Source organism: Schistocerca nitens, chromosome 2 (assembly GCF_023898315.1).
Source record: "Schistocerca nitens isolate TAMUIC-IGC-003100 chromosome 2, iqSchNite1.1, whole genome shotgun sequence".
Lineage (NCBI taxonomy): Eukaryota > Metazoa > Arthropoda > Insecta > Orthoptera > Acrididae > Schistocerca > Schistocerca nitens.
This window is the reverse complement of record NC_064615.1, coordinates 152,598,492-152,620,339: the sequence shown is the minus strand read 5'-3', so window position 1 is coordinate 152,620,339 and position 21,848 is coordinate 152,598,492.

Here is a 21,848-nt window from a genome sequence, read left to right as displayed (position 1 = left end):
GGGTAGAACTGTTCCAAGAGGTTGATAAAGGAGAGAAATTAAGGAAGTATTACAAGATATACGATCATATCTTGTACATACGTAAGGGTGAAGATAGTAATATTTGGCGGGTATGCTGGCCCACCAAATACGTCACGGAAATAATAGACTACTACCATTTGGCGTATGGTCACTGTGGACCTAAGAAATGTACGGAAAAGCTGAGTGAAGTAGTGCATTTTAACAACCTATTAAAACGCGTTACTGACAGAGTGAAAACTTGCGATTTATGTCAGAAGGTGAAGGTTACCAACTGTACGAGTCGTGGTCCCATGCAAAGTATAAGGCCTAACGACACCTTTGAATTACTGTGCGTGGACTTGTACGGGCCTTTGCCCAAGTCATCAGGAAACTTTGCCTACATTTTAGTAGTGCTAGAAGCTTTTTCCAAGTTCATCAAACTACCCGATTAGGAAAGCTACAGCCAAAGCGGTCTATAGCAAGCTTGTGAACGATTATTTTGTTCATATTGGTAAGCCCAAGGCGATTCTATCAGACAATGGGGCACAATTTACTTCTAAGTTGTGGAATGAAGGCATGGAAAGTAATGGGGTCAAAGTGATCCATATTTCAGCTTACTGTCCGGCTGGAAATCCCGCTGAGAGGTATATGCGTGAGCTAGGCCGACTTTGCCATACCTATTGCCATGACAACCATAGGGCATGAGGCAAATATGTAGCAGTATTTGAGAGAATTATGAAAACCTTGAGACATGAATCGACGGGATTTTCTCCAGAGGAAATCCTGTTGGATGACAGAAGTAAAAGTTTAGTGGAAGAGATAATCAAATTCCCTCCACGGATTAACATTAGTATTGGTGTGAAAAAAAGATCGTTTGCGAGAAGTAATGAAGCTAAAAGCCGATGCTCGCATACGTCGTCATGACGCTAAAGCGCGTTTTGCTCAGTTTGCAATAGGAGACATAGTACTTGTAAAAGCTCATGAGAAATCGAGCGAGATAGACCATGAAATCTCTAAATTTAAGTTTGTTTATAATGGACCATATAAAGTCATTGGTATACCTCACACAAATGCTTATTGCTTAGAGTATCCAAGCTCTGGAAAACTATTAGGTATACGGAACATTGTAGACTTGAAATTGTACCAACCTAGTATCGATTAATACCAAACAATGGGTAATTTGTACAGTATGTAAAATAGAGTGTAAGATTTAACGATTTGCTAGATTGCAATGCTTTTGACTGACCAAGGTCATTAAAGAAGTTGTAATTAATAAGTAATTAATTTTGATTAATCAATTTAATTTTAATTAATTTAATTATGATCTAATCAACTGAAAAATCCAAGCTGCTAGTTTAAGTTTTCAGCTGAGTCACAGTAGATTAAGGAATGTAAATATGATTTTGTAAATAGCTGTAAGATTTCATAAATATGTGATTTACTAGTCATTGCCGATGTACTTAGACGCTGTTTTAAGTTTCAGGCTAGTACATGCGTGTGATGATGGACAGTGTTGAGTTATCCACTGTGATAGTGTTTATGGACTCCTTGAGATTACTCGGGAGTGAGTTTTTCCGAAAGAATTCAGTGAAACGGACGTTCTGGAAACGCCGTTACAAGGGCGAGTGAGATCAAGCGTGCCGCACAGGCGGGCGCAACAATACTGGCAAGGCGGAGCCGCTGTCGGCTCTTGTGCCGCTGTTGGCTCTTGTGCCGCTGTCGGCATTTTGTACTTGCGAGTACGGAAGGTGGAGTTGTTTTTTTTTCGGGCAGCTGATGTGAAAGAATTCTGCTGTTAATATTTATGTTTTTGTCGATCTGCTGTACATTATTTTCTTGTTTAGCGTTAAATAGATTCTCGTGACGAGAATATTAATTATGAAAAGGTTATACAAAATATGTAGTCTATTTAATTATTTATTTGCGTATTTTGATCTACCTGTTTTTATGACCATGCACTCTAATTAATTCTGCAAATAGTATTTCATTTCCTATAGTGTTAAGAATTTTAATGATTTTGGAATAGCTAAACTATTTTCTATGTTTTCTATGAATTTTGATATGTTGTCAACCTGTTTTATTTTGTGCAAGATGACAGAGTGGAATAAGATTAGGAGTGTCTCCACTCAATTATTATTGTCAAAAATTGGTTTATGGTTAATTAGACGAATGCTAAATTTTTTTGATGTTTTGAGCATATGCATTTCCGCTGTTTCTTTTTTGGGACATTTTCTGAGTCTGTTTACGTTACACGAACATCCTCAGACAATGTGGGGCGTATCCTCCTATTTCCATCTATTGTACTATATTTTTTTTTCCTTGGTTTGTTACCTCAAGATATGACATTTCTGTCTCTTTGTATATTGTAATTGTTTTACTATTTGTATATATATGCATTTATGTCGATGTATAATTGGTTTGTTTTGTGAATATTATTTGTATTTATACGCTGGGTCTGGCCTAGGGAAAACTATACTATCGAACGAATACATTGATAGGTCGTGTGGAGAACGAAAGTGTTTAGGATCTTTGGTAGTGTTAACTCTGCCGCGTGGAGCGCGGGCAGAGCAATAGAGAGTCTGGCTGGAGTAGCGAGTGGAGCAGGTGTGTGGTGTGAAGCTCCCGCGAGTTGCCGCGCTTTCGAGGTTTGGCAGCATGTAATTGCGCTCGACTTGAAATGATAGTTTCTGACATGGTGTCGCGGACGGGAAGCATTAGCTGGCGCACATCAAGAGCCCGTTTCGTCTGGTGACCGTGTCGAGAAGAAGGCGCGCCAACATCCAGCTTCTGCAACAGCGACGGCCGACAATGAGTGACCGTCGCCACATCCTCGATCGACGGCTTCAAACCTTCAATCAACCAACAAGGAAGACTGGAAGCACGTAAAGTTTTAGAACTGTATGGCAGACCTCAGCTTTTCAGACTTTTAAAATTGTTGCATCACAAAATTACAGCTACTTAGCATGAACCTTTGTTGCTCATTGTCCCAATTGCATTACCAAGCAGGGTCCCTTCCTTTTCCGAAATGAACCCGAGTGTCGTTGAAATTCAAACGCCAGCATAATTCCATTTCACTGCTTTAATTTCAAAGTTCAGTTAAAGTATTCATAGCTGGCTACAATACTTAGATTACACAAGCACAAATTAAGAGTGCTAGTTTTGTTACCATATTTTAGCTTACCTGTGACTGCAGCTCAGCGTGGTACGTACTAAATTTTACTATTGTTAATTGTTCAGAATCATTTAATTCAAGTTCAAAGTTAAATCTCTTATTTCTAAATTGCGTAGATTCAAGTAGCTTTTGAAATGATTGTTGAGGTAGTCCAAGACTAACCGTATTTTACTGAATTTCGATGTGCTTCAGAAAGAAAGCTCACTATTAATTTCATTCACTAAATTAACTTTCGATTTTCCGGTTTTATTAATTCTTTTGCTAAATTAAGTCAGAGTGTAGCGAAATTTATTACTTCTGGCAAACTTTCAGTTTTCACACTCCACGTGTCAACCTTCAGTTGCCACGCTTCTAGTGCTAATTATATGTGTAATAACCTTTCTTTTTCAGTTACTATAGTAATTGTCCTTAAGACTGGCGACCGTAATTTCCCCCAAATCTCAAATATCTAATTACCGCTAGTTAATTGTTAACGTAACGGCCGCACATTTACTTTCTTTATTAACTTTACCCCTATTTCAAAATTAATTTCCACCAGTTTCATTTGCATTTTTCCTTTCATTTAGATGTAACCCTTTCCTCCCTCTTTACCGACAAATTAACCTCGGTGACGATTGCTTTTCCCAAATTTCCATTAGGTACACGCGGTTTAATTTTTCACTGTCATTAAGGTCGATAAGTGAGGGGGAGGTTACAAGTTTCCCTTCGATTTCTGGCTGACCACCAAATTAGTTGCCAGGCTCACGTGATTAAAGACGGCATCAAAAACTTTAAACCAGTGAAGTAACTTACTCGCTGCCCCACAAATCGAAACATTTGAGATGTGGTGTTACAGTAGAATGCTGAATAATAGGTAGAGTGACAAGGTACAGAATGAGGAGGTTCTCCGTGGAATCGGCGAAGAAAGGAATACATGGGAAACATTGACAGAAAGCAGGGACAGGAAGGTAGGACATCTGTTAAAACATCAGGGAATATCATCCATGGTACTAGAGGGAGCCGTATGGGGTAAAAGCTGTAGAGGGTAACAGACACTGGAATACATCCAAAGAGATTGGGTCAGGAGAGGAATTCGTGAGGGGCAGCATCCATTATAACAGCCTTATTCATTTCTTGATGATTGGTCTTCCATTATTATTATTTATTTAAATTGTTTACACCCATAGAGGATCACACAAAGCGAACTACGATCGGTGGCTGCCATTTTTCTTGTCCTACCAGAATTGTTTCATCCTCTCGCTATGTTTAGCTCGAAGTTCTTCCGTCCACTTTCCCAGAGATTTTTGGGTTTTTCTTCTGGTGCAACTTCCCAACAGTAGAACCTCTGTCTGAAGATTTTTCGATCTGCGATGTCTGCTGATGTGATGTTGTCATTTTTGAGATACGTTTGAACTTGCTTGATCCAGACTGTTGTCGTTTGTAGTTACTGCGAGTACATTAGAATTTTCTTTGTTAATCTTATAGATCTTATAATTCAAGGTTTCCCGGAGACATTTAAGTCTCATCTTTATCTGCAATAATGATGGAAGCAGAAGAAAGTAATTAAAATTCGCGCAGTCGGATCATGAACAATAGGTTTCTTGCTTAGTATGCAAAAATGTTGACCATTACACCACCGCAGCACCAGCGCTGCACCTACTACCCAAGTCGAGTGCCCTCCCCAACACAAACTTCATATTTTCAGCTTGTTTTCCCCCTACATTCTCAATATTGCCAGGGCTCTATGGCATTCATTATAAGATATATAAGATCACCTATGGTACAGGAATTTCCCATTATGTCCAACGCTGCGATGCTATACCAATGCCGAAGAGTCGTGATAATAGTGACAATGTAGGAGCAAAAAATTAAAAAAAAGGATGAAGATATAATTGAAGTTAGTGTTGGGGAGAGCACACGTCTTGAGTAGTTCGTGCAGAAATTTCGACCTTAGTGTTGCGGGTCATGTTGTTGCTGTTGTAATCTTCAGTCCTGAGACTTGTTTTATGCAGCTCTCCATGCTACTCTATCCTGTGCAACCTCTTTCATCTCCAAGTAACTACCGCAACCTACGTCCTTCTGAATCTGCTTAGTGTATTCGTCTCTTGGTCTACCTCTACGATTTTTACCCTCCACGCTGCCCTCCAATACTAAATTGGTGATCCGGTGATGCCTCAGAATATGCCCTACCAACTGATCCCTTCATCTAGTCAAGTTGTGCCACAAATTCTTCACCGGACGAAGTGGCCGAGCGGTTCTAGGCGCTACAGTCCGGAACCGCGCGGCCGCTTCGGTCGCAGGTTCGAATCCTGCCTCGGGCATGGATGTGTGTGATGTCCTTAGGTTAGTTAGGTTTAAGTAGTTCTAAGTTCTAGGGGACTGATGACCTCAGAAGTTAAGTCCCATGGTGCTCAGAGCCATTTGAGCCACAAATTCGTCTTCTGCCCAATTCTATTCAGCACATCCTCATTATTTACGTGATCTACCTATCTAATCTTCCTCATTCTTCTGTAGAACCACATTTTGAAAGCCTCTAATGTCTTCTTGTCTAAGCTATTTATAGTCCATGTTTCACTTCCATGACTGGGTGTTGTGTGCTGTCCTCAGGTTAGTTAGATTTAAGTGGTTCTAAGTTCTAGGGGACTGATGTCCATAGATGTTAAGTCCCATAGTGCTCAGAGCCATTTGAACCATTTTCACTTCCATATATGGAAACACTCCATACAAATACTTTCAGAAAAGACTTCCAGACATTTAAATCCATACTCGATGTTAACAAATTTCTCTTCTTCAGAACCGCTTTCCTTGGCATCGCTAGTCTACATTTTACATCCTCTCTTCTTCGACCATCATCAATTAGTTTGCTCCCCAAATAGCAAGATTGATCTACTACTTTAAGCGTCTCATTTCCTAATCTAATTCCCTTAATCCGACTACATTCCATTATCCTCGTTTTGCATTTGTTGATGTTCATCTTATATCCTCCTTGCAAGACACTGTCCATTCCATTCAACTGCTCTACCAGGCCCTTCACGGCCTCCGGCAGATTTACAGTATCATCGGCAAACCGCAAAGTTTTTATTTCTTCTGCATGGATTTTAATTCTTACTCCAAATTTTTCTTTTGTTTATTTTACTTCCTGCTCAATATACAGATTGAATAACATCGGGGATAGGCTACAACCCTATGTCACACCATTCCCAACCACTGCTTCCCTTTCATGCCACTCGACTCTTATAACTGCCCTCTAGTTTCTGTACAAATCGTAAATAGGCTTCGCTCCCTGTATTTTACCCCGGAAAACTTCATAATTTTAAGGAGAGTAGCCCATTTAATATTGTCAGAAGCTTTGAGAGGTGGCAGAAGCCCCCTCTCATATTTCTACACTCCTGGAAATTGAAATAAGAACACCGTGAATTCATTGTCCCAGGAAGGGGAAACTTTATTGACACATTCCTGGGGTCAGATACATCACATGATCACACTGACAGAACCACAGGCACATAGACACAGGCAACAGAGCATGCACAATGTCGGCACTAGTACAGTGTATATCCACCTTTCGCAGCAATGCAGGCTGCTATTCTCCCATGGAGACAATCGTAGTGATGCTGGATGTAGTCCTGTGGAACGGCTTGCCATGCCATTTCCACCTGGCGCCTCAGTTGGACCAGCGTTCGTGCTGGACGTGCAGACCGTGTGAGACGACGCTTCATCCAGTCCCAAACATGCTCAATGGGGGACAGATCCGGAGATCTTGCTGGCCAGGGTAGTTGACTTACACCTTCTAGAGCACGCTGGGTGGCACGGGATACATGCGGACGTGCATTGTCCTGTTGGAACAGCAAGTTCCCTTGCCGGTCTAGGAATGGTAGAACGATGGGTTCGATGACGGTTTGGATGTACCGTACACTATTCAGTTTCCCCTCGACGATCACCAGTGGTGTACGGCCAGTGTAGGAGATCGCTCCCCACACCATGATGCCGGGTGTTGGCCCTGTGTGCCTCGGTCGTATGCAGTCCTGATTGTGGCGCTCACCTGCACGGCGCCAAACACGCATACGACCATCATTGGCACCAAGGCAGAAGCGACTCTCATCGCTGAAGACGACACGTCTCCATTCGTCCCTCCATTGACGCCTGTCGCGACACCACTGGAGGCGGGCTGCACGATGTTGGGGCGTGAGCGGAAGACGGCCTAACGGTGTGCGGGACCGTAGCCCAGCTTCATGGAGACGGTTGCGAATGGTCCTCGCCGATACCCCAGGAGCAACAGTGTCCCTAATTTGCTGGGAAGTGGCGGTGCGGTCCCCTACGGCACTGCGTAGGATCCTACGGTCTTGGCATGCATCCGTGCGTCGCTGCGGTCCGGTCCCAGGTCGACGGGCACGTGCACCTTCCGCCGACCACTGGCGACAACATCGATGTACTGTGGAGACCTCACGCCCCACGTGTTGAGCAATTCGGCGGTACGTCCACCCGGCCTCCCGCATGCCCACTATACGCCCTCGCTCAAAGTCCGTCAACTGCACATACGGTTCACGTCCACGCTGTCGCGGCATGCTACCAGTGTTAAAGACTGCGAGGGAGCACCGTATGCCACGGCAAACTGGCTGACACTGACGGCGGCGGTGCACAAATGCTGCGCAGCTAACGCCATTCGACGGCCAACACCGCGGTTCCTGGTGTTTCCGCTGTGCCGTGCGTGTGATCATTGCTTGTACAGCCCTCTCGCAGTGTCCGGAGCAAGTATGGTGGGTCTGACACACCGGTGTCAATGTGTTCTTTTTTCCATTTCCAGGAGTGTATCTTACTCTGAGTAATTCGATTTTCCTCTCTAATTGCATGCGGTGAAAAGTTGCTATTCCTTCACACTTGGACTTCCCATGCAGCGTCTCTCGTCACACAGGTGGTCCGGTGACAGGCGGGCTCTGCTGATCTTCAAAGGGTTAAACCGACGGGTGTGAGGGACTCGAGTGAATGCTTTCCAGACGCCGACATTGTCATCATAGCGGCGGAGACACGCCTGCAGTGGCCTGAAGGAGCGGCTAGGCTAGAGGTTATGTTACCTCACAGAAACTTAGCGAAAACACTTTCTCGCAGGCTACCAGCGAGGCGTGGGAATGACTTGTGTACCCAGGCAGTCTTGGCGGGCAAATTCCCGCGTTTTCTGCAAAATCGTAACTGCGATTGGCTTGCTCAGGGCATAGCTCCGTGATGTAGAAAAATCGGCGCAGAAATTGGCGCCAAGAATCTCCATTGGTGGAATGGTAGTGCTTCCGCAATAGAGTGGAATTTTCCGCCGGTTTTCGAGTTGCTGATTGGAACGTTTAACCACGGCCACTGTCGTGGGGGCGGGAATGTTCTGTGTTCGTTTTGTATGGGTGCTCTTGTAGTAGTGGACTCTCGCCTTTCGGTCGGAGTAGGTTACAAGACTGAGCTCTCACTGCTTTGGACAGCCTGCCTTCCGTTGGCTGTCTAATATACTTTTATTTGATTGTAACTGTTTAACGAAGTTGCTGATGTTTCACTTCAACGTAGCTTTCCGAGTACAGTTGGCAATTGAGCGTTCTGCATACAAGCGGCCTATGTTGTCTGTCTTGGGCAGCTTTGGCTAAAGTTGACTGTATCGGAATTACTGTGTGACTTCGCTTGTGAAAATCAATCACTGTACCGTCAGTGATTGTGTGGCGAGCCTTCTTCGTCTCCCTCAGAGGCGCATTTGTATTGATAGGAAGTCTTTAGTCTGGAACAACCAGACCAGGACAATTTGTTTCGGGCTATACTCGCGACTTTATCATCACCACGACGAGATGTCGAAGCAACCAGCCATCGCTTCCATTACGCCAGATCGTGTCTTTGCAGCTAAGAAGACAGGTTGGTAATGTACGTCTGCAGCAGCGGCAAAGCAGGCATTATTGCTAGGCGATAATCAGAGCTCAGCAGAGCGCGCCTGTTCGTCTTTTCTAACTTTGTTCTGTCTTGGATGTTCATTGCCTGAGTTCTCACTACTGTAGCAGCAATTCATGTTGGGTTGGCTGTGTGTTTCTCTTAAGATTTGAGTTGCAAGGAATTGGCTCCACATACCACTTCGTCATAAATGAGACAATCTAGTTTAGGGACAACTTCACCTTCACAGCATTTATTTGAGTATCCTATTTGAGCTAATTTGATGTATTGTAAATGTTTCATGTGTTTTGTTTATTATTTTGAGTTTAGTAATAATAAATCATATTGTTATTTTGGACAGAACTTTCATTCTGTTAATCGGTAGAGCAACCCCATCATTTCTCACTACGTTAATGAAACTTTCCTTTATTTAACTTATTTATCAAATTAAACTATTGCAGGTGCCAAACTCTTTCCTACTCCACTTGCAGGGACGATTACAGTCCGTTCGCGTTTCTTTTTAATCCATGTGCAACAGCAAAAGTCGGAGTTAGAATAGGGGGGGGGGGGGCGGGGGGCTTAGTGCATCATTTATATATGAAGATTCTCGAAGAAGTTGGTGTTAAACACACTACTAGCCCCGGCACCTCGCATAACATGGCGACCCTTAGCCTCGGATCTTTCCTGTAAATCACTGATAAGCAAACAGTATTCTTAGTAGGAACATTCAAATTTTTTCTCTTTTTTTTAATGATTAATACCGAAGTTCCTTTTCCTGTATTTCCGCTATTAGTTTTAAGTAGCGGCGCATGATTATAGTTCTTGGTTTCAGCTTATATATTTTTTGTTTGTTTATTGTTTTATGTGTTTCTTTGATGTGGTGTCCATACCACATCACACTTTGTCGGGTTTGTGTGCGGTTTCTGTACCACAACAAATCGGGTATGTAATTACAGCGTTGGAACAGCGTTGTTGAAATTTTATGTCTATGTGGAAAAATATAGGGAGAAGATTATTTTTATTTTGCATTTTAAGTAAATTTGTTTTTTATGAATGATCACGAGAAGTAAGGCACGACTATTATCGAGTGAAGCTAAAACAAAAGATGATAGCATAATGGATAAGCGGCAGTTGTCTGACGGGGATAGGTTCGGAGATGAGATGGGCACATTTTTAGCAGGACAGGGTGGCAGGTTCATTGATGAGGAAGGTGATTTGGACGCGATGTTAGAACAACGTCGCGGCCGTGATTATGATAGTGAGGTAGAGGATGAAACAGAGACAGGCACACAGGTCGAGACGGTAGCAGAAGTTTATAGTCAAACGAACGAGAGCAGACAGAGGCCAGGTGTCCAGAGTTACATCGCAGATGTGTGACGAGGATCAAAAAGATGACATTAACCCAATACTACGATCAATGAAAGAAGAAGCTGACGAACAACGCAAGAAGGACAAGGAAGAGGCTGACGAACAGCGTAAGAAGGACACTCAGGCAATAATTTCGCATATAGGGGAAATTCGTGGGGAATTACTAACAATAAAGAAAGAATGTGGAGAAGCAAAACAAATGTCAATGGTAGCACAAAAAGTAGCAGGCTTAGCCAAACCGGCAGCAACAGGGGCAATGAAAATCGCAAAAGTAAATTCTCAACTCGCACGGCGCTTGCGAACTGCGACACAAGCCCACTCAAAATCCCTAGCGTTCTTAAAAACCCAAGGTAATATCGCGGTTACGAACATCACGAAACGAATGAAAGAAGTAGAGAGTCGAATAGCAAAACTAGAGCGAAACGGGCACAAGAGCACTGCGCGTTCGGATACCAATTATGCAGTACACAGAATTGTGTCTCCGAGGAAAAGCCCGCCGTGCTCTAGCTCAGTGACAGATTGCGGAACTAAAAATGCATACGCAGAAGCAGCGAGTAATAGCTCCATTAATTGCAGCCCACTTAGAAGAGTGAATGCTGAATGCCACTTCCACAGCGATTACAATTATCAAAAAGATAGATCAGGACACTCAGCAGACGTGCAAGTATCGGAAACGAGTGACAACACCAGTGCGAGGATTTTGATCACAATCACTTCCTGTCGATACTAAAATTACAAAAGTTCAGAGATAATGGAGGGTCGATGCATCCCAAGAGCTGGGTGATGCGGTTTACAAATTCATTATCGTCATCGTGGCCAACCCTGGCAAAATTAGAATTCATGCGTGGACACATCGAAGGCCAAGCCGCGGAAAAGATGCGGGGTGTGGCAGCGACGTGTCAGACTTATCAGGACTTTGTTGATGCGTTCCTGCGGATCTACTGGTCAAAGGAAACGCAAGACAGGATTAAAGAGGAAATAATATTTTGTCCTGAACTGGAAGTGTCCGGGCAAAGGAGCGCAACCGAATTGTTTGATGATTTACTCAAGAAGAATCAGTTTTTAGATAGTCCATATAGAAAGGGAGAAATCATCAAATTTTGTTTTTCCAAATTGCCAGTTAGGTACCAACAGACACTAGTCGGGAAGTGTGGATCTGACATAGAAGCATTCAAGAGTCTATTGCATGAACTCGAAGTTGTCTTTGACAAACAAGACGCAAATGACAGGGAGAAGGGGCAGATTAACAAATACCAACGACCAGCAAGGGAGGACGACAACAGATGGCATAATCGCACTGGTCATTTAGGAAACCAAGGTCACGAAAATCAATATTACGCTAACCACGGTTTTGGAAACCAGAGACACGGAAACCAGAACGTCAGGGAACAGGGTCATGCTAGACAAGGAAGCAGGGACAGGAGGAATAACGAACGGCAAAGCGACCGTAATTGGAGAGAGCGAAATCAAGGACAACAGGAGAACCAGGAGATTGAAATTAGACCTGCAAATCCTAATACACATCAGACGAGGAGGAATCTAACAAGGGATTGGCGTTAGTCCATAGTACTCCACCACATCTCTCACGCAAAGAAGTTCGTGGAATAATAGTAGTTTAAGTGGTGTACATAGTAGAAGAGCAAATACATGAACCTTACTATGGTAGTAGTGTAAGTGGTGTACATAGTAGAATGGGCAAATACATGAACCTTGCTACAGGTAACAATGATACTTTCGTTAATAGATTAAGATTGTTAAAGTATTAACACGCTGCGTTTTCTCGCATAAGAATTTACTGCTGCTAGCCTTTTTTTGTTTTTGTTCGCGACTTCCAATGTCGATGGAGTAGGAGGCACTACCTTTCCATGAGCAATGTTTTTGCCCTTTCCAGTCTGGTGTCCATGTTGAGGGATAATGATGAGTGGGGAGATGTCGCACAAACGGGCGCTTACAAGAACGTGCTCTTAGAAGCGCCCTGAGAAGTCGTGATACGCTCTATAGCGGCCACAACCAGTTCGTGAGACGTTCATACCAGTGCTTGATGCACGCGTCAGTGTACTGCAAGATTGTGGTATATCGCGTGATTTCGAGGATGAATATGGGCAGTATTGTTTTTACAGTGATGCGCCAGCATCGTTGTCTTGTAAGTCGGTGTAAACCTGTGAGCGTTTGACTCTAATGGTGCCCTAGACGGTAGAAATGCGGGCATAAAGCCTACCATGCCAATGTGCTGGTTGGTGATTTAACGTACTGCTTATGACTGTCACAGATGAATAACCAAGGAATTATACTTGGAGATTCGTGACATACTGTGTAGATGGTGTGTGGTGGGCGACGGAATCCTCAACAGGAACCAGTCCTGGCTTGGTCATATTACATTGCCTCTGGAAAGGTGTGCTTTGATCGCGAAAACCGCATCACATAGAAAAAGAAGTTGCAACTATAAACTTATTCTCTTGTATAGCCATGGCTAACCCAGTCCCTGGAGTTGCAGTGAGGCGTAGTGAGAACTCGGAGGCCATGTCGTACGGCGCGCACATCACTGTCGTCGTCAATAGCGGCGAGCAGCAAGACATCTCAGCGTAACAGGAATTATGTAAGAGTATTGTATGAGGTAAAAAAAAATAATAAAAATGGTACGATATATCAGGATAACTTAAACTGTAGGATTTAACAATATCTAGATCAATATTATTGGGGTTATCTACCACAAGTAGGAATGTTTGGCACACACCTGTTGGGATGTTATTTTTCAGGTCACCAAATCAAAGACCCGAGATGGAGGGACGACCGGCGAGCGAACATAGAATAGTTGCATGTTCTTTATAGCTCAGTAAAACTTCAACCTGCCTAATAACATAACTTATTCAAAAGACATAGAATGAAGATCGTTGGCATATGGTAGTTAATTCTTGAGCATGTCAACAGTCGATCTATATAAGTAATAGTAATATTAGTGCAGGCCCGCACATTTAGTTGTTCATCCATTACATAGAGTCAGTTGTCACACACCATGTACAGTACTGAGATCGGTCTCTACACAAATATCAAAATAAATTATTTCCATGTCTAGATTAGATACACCAAGATTTTGTTATAATGATAGATACAGATAAATAATAATAAAATTAAAATTAGAGTGTCTGAAATGACAGACCATCAATGTATCGTTATGTAAATTTCTTATAACATAGAAGGTCATGGGGAAAAGTTAGGCATAAAATTTTAGTCATAATTGTGCAGATGACGGAGATCGTGGCAATGCAGAGGCGAGCGGGAGCAAAAAACAAGAGGTCATCGGCTATCTGCAAGAAGGGGAGCGCCAGCGCGCCACCTGACGAGAAGGGCGCGAAAGAGTCCGGTCGTACAAGCTGACGGTCACCGGGCCGTATACCTGAGGGATTAGGCAGGATCCTCGCCGGGCCACAAGCGAAAGTGAGGCTGGCCGTTGACACTGACACGCGACCAGCACACAACAGCCAGCTAGCTCTCTGGACCCGGCAGCCGTTTGGAGGGATTCCCTGTGGCAGGCCACGTTGTCGTGAGTACACGAAGACCACATAAGGTGCCAGAACCTGTGCCTCATGTGCCTCAGGACAGAAAGGGACGCTATATAATCACCTATTTGAGTTTTTACAACTCACTAGCATTGGCAGATCTGCATACACCAAGCAGTATCGTGTCACAAACTTTAACAAATGAATTGTCTCATTTCTAACTTCTCCTCTCACTTAAAGAGCAGTTGTAGCAATCGTCACTCCTAGTTCGATCCTGTCTGGATGACCTCACACACTTGTGGAGTCACTCCACGTGTCATCATCCCTCGTCGTACTGCAATATAGGGAAACGTAAAGTACTGTCCAGGGAGAGAAGAGACCTGGACTACTTATGTATCCCAACTAGTAGACCTCACAGACAATTAATCGACGTGAGGAGAGCCTATCACTATGTCTTCCTACCGTACTGCCGTGATCATATGCTTGGGTCTTGCTACAATCTCAACAGAGTACTGCAGATGCTTCAGCACACTATTGCTGTTGCAACAACGTAGCAACAACACCCGACATTTAGCCCTATGTGATGTCAGTACTGTGGCCCCATCCCAACAGCCCCCCTCCGATGCTCAAGACATGGAACCATGTGCATCAATGCATATGACTCAACATACCAACCCCCACAGAGAAACTAACGAATTTGTGAAGTGCTTCGAATATTTCTAACAATGTGATTTAGTGCCTCATTCTCAGCACAGTCGTGAACATAGTGCAATGTGGAAGCACAACTTGACACCCCATGAACCTCTTTTTTTTTTCTTAAATTTCTTTCTCTATTGTTGTTTTTGTAATGTATGTTATACCTTGTGCTTGTGAATTTGCCCTGTAATTCTTATGTAAGTGATAGAGTAGGGCGCACAAATTACAAATTACTATATTGTTCTCTACACCATGTTTTTTTGTATTATGAATTTTTTGTTGTGTGGATGCAAACAGTGTGCCTGAAGTCCCCATAAACTGAAGCAGATACCACCACTGTCATTGTGAATGGACCATCAGTTTAGGGAACATTTTGTAAAGGCTATTCTTGCAGCAGGGAGACAGAATGAATCGGAGGTTGTAATTAGATTCTGAAAGCTCACAAAGAGATTGTTAACTTAAATATTATCATGTGTGATTGAGTTCAGGTTAGTTTAATGATTCAAATTGTTGTAACATCTTGGGCATTTAATTGTGGAGCACTCCAACTCTGATTGTAAAGAATAAACTGCTCCATATTTGGCTCACATGCCCGGGCCATATTTAGATCGTGAATGTGTGAATCGGGAATCGGTATTTGGAAGGGGCTCCCAGAGTATGGATGTGTGACGTGAGTGTTAGAGTTCCATATTAAGAAGGTGAAGTTGGCTACATCATAATTAATCCTCCCTCTATGAGCTGCATTTTTCAGTTGCAGTGATTTTTTTTATAGAGTGCGGCATGTGGAGTCAGTTTGCAAGATTGTTCTTGGGCGATTGACTCACTACCTTGCTCCTAAGTGAGCCAACCGCTCACCAATTACAATCTAAAATGGCGTAGGGACTATGAGAAGTGTCAGAAGCCCCCTCTCATATTTCTATCTTACTCTGAGTAATTCGATTTTCCTCTCTAATTGCATGCGGTGAAAAGTTGCTATTCCTTCACACGTTGACTTCCCACGCAGCGTCTCTCGCAACCTGGGTGGTCTGGTGACAGGCGGGCTCTGCTGATCTTGAAAGGGTTAAGCCGATGGGTGTGAGGGAGTCGAGTGAATGCTTTCCAGACGCCGACATTGTCATCATAGCGGCGGAGACACGCCCGCAGGGGCCTGAAGGAGCGGCTGGGCTAGAGGTTCTGTTACTTTGCAGAAACTTTGCGAAAACACTTTCTCGCGGGCTACCAGTGAGGTGTGGGAATGCCTTGTGTACCCAAGCAGTCTTGGCGGGCGAATTCCCGCGTTTTCTGCAAAATCGTAACTGCGATTAGCTTGCTCAGGTCATAGCTCCGTGACGTAGCAAAATCGGCGCAGAAATTGGCGCCAAGAATCTCCATTGGTGGAATGGTAGAGCTTCCGCAATAGAGTGGAATTTTCCGCCGGTTTTCGAGTTGCTGATTGGAACGTTTCACCACGGCCACTGTCGTGGGGGCGGGAATGTTCTGTGTTCGGTTTGTATGGGTGCTCTTGTAGTAGTGGACTCCCGCCTTTCGGTCGGAGTAGGTTACAAGACTGAGCTCTCGCTGCTCTGGACAGCCAGCCTTCCGTTGGCTGTCTAATATACTTTTATTTGATTATAACTATTTAGCGAAGTTGCTGAAGTTTCGACTTCAACATAACTTTCCGAGTACAGTTGGCAATTGAGCGTTCTGCGTACAAGCGGCATATGTTGTCTGTCTTGGGCAGTTTTTGCTCAAGTTGACTGTATTGGAGTTGCTGGGTGACTTCGCTTGTGAAAATCAATCACTGTACCGATCAGTGCTTCGTGTCTACCTTGGCTACAATAATGTGTTCAGTTTGGTGTTCGTAGTAGCTTACCCGCGCTCCTAGTTTTTTATTCATTATTAAACCTACTCCTGCACTACCCCTACCCTATTCCCTTTTTAAATTTTCTAACCTACCTGTACGATTAAGGGATCTGACATCCCACGCTCCAATCCCTAGAACGCCGGTTTGGTTTCACCTGATAACGACGTCCTCCTGAGTAGTCCCCTGCTGGAGATCCGAATGGGCGACTATTTTACCTCTGCAATATTTTACCCAAAAGGATGCCATCATCATTTAACCATACAGTAAAGCTTCATACCCTCGAGAAAAATAACGGCTATAGTTTCCCTTGCTTGCAGCCTTTCGCAGTAGCAGCACAGCAAGGCCGTTTTGGTTAGTGTTGCAAGGCCAGATCAGTCAATCATCCAGACCGTTCCCCTGCAACTACTGAAAAGGCTGCTGCCTCTCTTGAGGAGCCACACGTTTGTGTGGCCTCCCAACGGATACCCCTCCGTTGTGGTTGCAGCAGCGGTACTGCTATCTGTATCGCTGAGGCATGCAAGCCTCCCCACCAACGGCAAGGTCCATGGTTCATGGTGGGGTGATGTAATGGTTAGCATTTCTGCCTAGTATTCAAGAATACATAGCCTACGCTAACGACCTAGGCATCTTTATTGAAGATCAGGAAGATATTGGACGAGTAGAAACCGTCAGAACACATTCCAAAAAGCGTCAGGCGCCCAAACAAGCCCCAGAAAAACAGTACTACTGCCGATAGGGTATCAACGACTCAAACCAGACAGGCAGTGGTACAAAATGGTAAGAAAGCCATAAATTTCTTGGAATATTTATACCGTCTTGTCCACTTAGAATGGCCGCATACAACTGGAGAGACGTGCTGCTGACCATAAGAGGTCTCTCCACTCACCACGCGAACTGGAAACTAGCAATCCACGAGAAAATAGACCTGATAAACACGACGATCCTGTCGAAAGCATGGTACCTGGCGCAAATCCTAAGCATCCTGACCGAAACTGCGCGAGCACTTACGAGCACAGTGCTGTGGCGTCGAAATATGTTCAAAGTGGCGCAAGCAACGTGCTCACTGCCAACGAAAGAAGGGAGACTTGGTTCGGTTGATGTAAAGACCAAATGTAATGGGCAGCACTTCTATTAAAACGAACACTCGCCATCCAGGACAAAAACACTGACAGTGTCATTGCCACGATGATTGTAGGGTACAAGCCCGCATCAGAAGAAGCGCCAGTCGACACGAGTCACATCCCCTTCACAATGGGACACGTCAAGCTGCACTACGTCAACAAAAGTTACGTTCTGAAAACCGTGGCGAACGCCAGCCACAGTACAGCCAAGAGAATATACTGGACCCTCAGGAGGAAGCCGGGAAAAAACAAAATTGAAAACAAACTCCCGCAGTACAATTGGAAACAAATATAGGAAAATGTCTCGGTAAACGTGTTGCCTGAAGATGCAAAGGAAACATGGCACAAAACAGTAAACAGAACGGTACTAACCAACCAAAGACTGGTGGAGATAAAACTCATCGCAAGTGACAAGTGCGACGTACGTGCCATGACCGACACCCTCAAGCACACCTGCGGGAATGCGACCAACATATGGGAGGCGTGCCAGCAGATGGTGGCCCACATCAACAGAATGGCGCCGGGAAGCATCACAGTGGAAGCAATCATCGCCGCACATTCCAACACATTTCGCCGACCGAGGTGACCGGGCGGTTCTGGGCGCTCCAGTCCGGAACCGCGTGACCACTACGGTCGCAGGTTCGAATCCTGCCTTGGGCTTGGATGTGTGTGATGTCCTTAGGTTAGTTAGGTTTAAGTAGTTCTAAGTTCTAGGGAACTGAAGACCTCAGAAGTTAAGTCCCATAGTACTCAGAGCCACTTGAACCACTATATATTCATATGTACGATGTACAACCTGTTACATGATACCTAATTGTGTTTGTAGATCACGGCAAAGTATGTGGATGAGTTCCTGTAAGGTGCGAAATTACAGCCACCTTACAAGGGTAGAATTATGCTATGAGGTTGGCCTTCCAAGAGATCTGTGTTGGTAATCAACGGAGGCATGGCAGCAGGGAACTATGTGATCATTATTGAGGACTACCTGCATCGCTTATGCTTCAAGTCTCTCCGTATGGCGATGACACGATCCAGCAGGATAACTCTCAATGCTGCATGGTCAGAATCGTGGTGCGACTGGCATTAAGGTGAATTCACACTGAATTATTGGCCAGCAAATGTCCCTCATCTGTACCTACTGAAAAATATATCAGTCGCTAGCTGAGTGCCTGTAATACGATTCCGTAACATGAGGGAATTGCTTGACCTGTGCGTAAACGTCTGGTGCTACATACTGTAACACCCCACCCATCACTTATCTGGTTTTGGTGTGTGTTCACCCCAGGTAATTGACTAACAGATCAACAGAGAGTGCAAAACTGCCGCAATGTCGGATAATGCAAAGAAAGTAATAAGGCCCTGTGACTCCTGATTGAACTGCGGTGGCAGTGTTGACATTAATTGATTCAGAATTGATCCACTTTAATTAAAAAGGGGTGCACATTGATGTTATATTCAGCTATTGAACACCAAATGCAAATGTTGAACATAAAATTAATTAAAAAAGTGACTTAGGATTTCAACTACTTGATTGAAAACAGATGCAGTCAATTAGCAGAGATTTATTTTAACTCACGACCTTCAATCATCACATTACATGACTCTCCTACCAAGCAGTGGTAATAAATTGCCTTTGCGTGGAATAAAGTGCGATAAATCAAAAGTAATTCCTATCGACTGACCCAGGCGTAATGCGAAGTGCGAGAGGAATTGTACAATACACGGCCCATGAAACCCTCGTGGAAACTTTGCCAATGCGATCCAACAAATTAATCAGTGGCCGGAGCGGGCGCAATATCACCGAATTCAGCATGGCGGCGCGTCATCATTATGAGGACATCGGCCGACCTCATGGTGCTACAAGGCTGCGCTCGTCTATTCACTTCTAGCCATCTTGCTCAGTACATAGCTGAACGAAAACTTTCTGTCTCCAAGCGCAATCGTTCCATTTGATAAGTCCTAAACTGCAGAGATGCTCACTCTCTCTCAGGCAAGCTGAGTAAAGAATGCCACGTCTGCAGCCTAGGCAAGCTGGGAACGGAAGACCACTATGGAGACTTCTCCCAGTCTGCTCTTCGCCTCGGTTTCCCCTCCAGCAATTGCAGCGCAAGTCGCGTTAATTATGCGTCACTTCCCAGTGCCGACTAATGCCTGCTCTGGGAAGTGAACAAATTCCCACGAAATTTCCCTTCCTCTCTACTGCTGCTATTTAGCTCCTCCCAGGCCACCCATCAAGGTTAAGGTCTGCACAAACACCAATTTTTACGGAATTCTGACTCCCAGGAGAGTACTTGAAATTCCTTGGTCCTACGTTCCCATCGGAGGCCGGCGTATTTCATTCCGTCGCTCTTCACCTGATTCACTTCAGACTCTGCGGACCGTGAATTCAGCATGAAGTTGCTATTGTCACGAACACGCATATTTTGACCTCTGTTGACCGCTCCACTGTAGCTTTGAGTGGCTTTCTTGTATGTTTCACAGAAAACGGGATGAAGGACATTTATCCACAGGCGTACAAGTTCTCTGTCTGTTTCCCGGTACACCAGCATGGAGTTGGGGTCAACCACCCACTCACTGTCACTCATCTTAAGCAGGCTGCAGGCCGCGAACCGTTACCGCTTTCTCAGAGCTTGAGCCACCCTAAGCTGCCTATTGTCGCTTCCCTTCACCACTCCCCCGCCAACCACGGTCACTCGAATACTTCCCTGGAATAAACTAGCCTCCAGTAAATCGACGTGTTTCCACAAAGTTTTCATGTCGTGTGAATTACTTTAAAACCATCACCCGACATTAATTATTCCAATACGTCCATACTACACCCTCTACAAGATGCATTGTGCCTTGTCAGTCATTTTTGTTCAACCCTACTGTTCGCTCAAAGTGAGTTAGGTGATATTTAATGACTTCGGGTAAGGGGCATAGTTCTTGCCATCTTACAGTACCTCTGGAATGCTGTCAAGGATTTGTAGAATCTAAACCAAGCAGAATCTTTATTGTACTGTGTTTGAAAAGTGGAACAACATGCTATTGAACAGATGGTTATAATGTTTTGGATAGTCGGTGTAGGTTGGACCAGTTTCATCTTGGCCACTCTGTAGACTGTTAGTTAATTCACTCTTTTCCACGAAGAACAATGCGTTTATCTTGTACATTATCGTTGTGTTCTCGAATGGCTGTGTAGAGGCCAACTTTCATTAGAAAATTGTCCCCCTCTCCTGCCCACCCTCATCCCACACTTTCGCAACTTCCTCTTGGACGCAGCTTATCTCTCCGATTGGTGGACGAGGATGCCGGAGGGCGGAACGAGGAGGATGAAGGGAGGAAGGGGTTGGGTTCGGCCGCGCCGTAATCGGTGACACACGCCACTCAGCTGCGCATTTCCTGGAAGCGGCGACGTGATGGAGGCGGGGTCGGCCTTGCGGTCTCCTGACAGCGCGCCACTTTATTGACGAGGTCTCCGGCGCTGCGCCGCGCCCCTATAATCACTCGCTAGTCGCAGAACGCCGCGCTGGAACAATAAATCTGCTTTATTCTGGCCGCGCCGGCCGGCGATGCCTCTGCGCCGTGGCCCGCTCCCCTGGCCGGATTTGATTAATCCCGGTTAGCGCTAACGTCTGTCACGGTCGCCGTGTAAAACGCCACGTGTAAATGGATTTCGCTCTCCACCACTGTGTTTGTTCCAATGTGCTGCAACTCACGGCGGCACGGAGCGGCGAGCCCGACTCACTGGCGGCCTGATTCCCGGACGTTTATTTCCAGCGCTGTTGTCGGCCGACGTTCCGCTTGTTTTAAAAGGTGTCTCGCGACCCGACAGTGGGAGTCCACCCCCGTTGCGAACACACCAGCAAACAGCTCTGCGACCTTTTTTTTTCGTTTATAGCCATCATCGTTTTGCGGCGTAACATAGTCCGGACAGGGCAAATGCCTGAGGGACTATTCCCTCACCCCGCGTTAACAGATATCCGAGACCGCACCTGTCTTTTTAATGGACAGCGACTCTCTCCTTGCACGATACCTCTCTTAATGCTGCCTTCACGTTGCTCTCACAAAAAATCTGTACCTACACACACACTGCAAAACACCACCGTGTGCAAGGCGGAAGGTCACTTATAGCAAGCCATTCCCGTTCCTACCCCACTCGCAAATGAAACGAAGGAAAACAACTGAATGCTTGCATTGTTGTTGTTGTGGTCTTCAGTCCTGAGACTGGTTTGATACAGCTCTCCGTGCTACTCTATCCTGTGCAAGCTTCTTCATCTCCCAGTACTTACTGCAGCCTACAT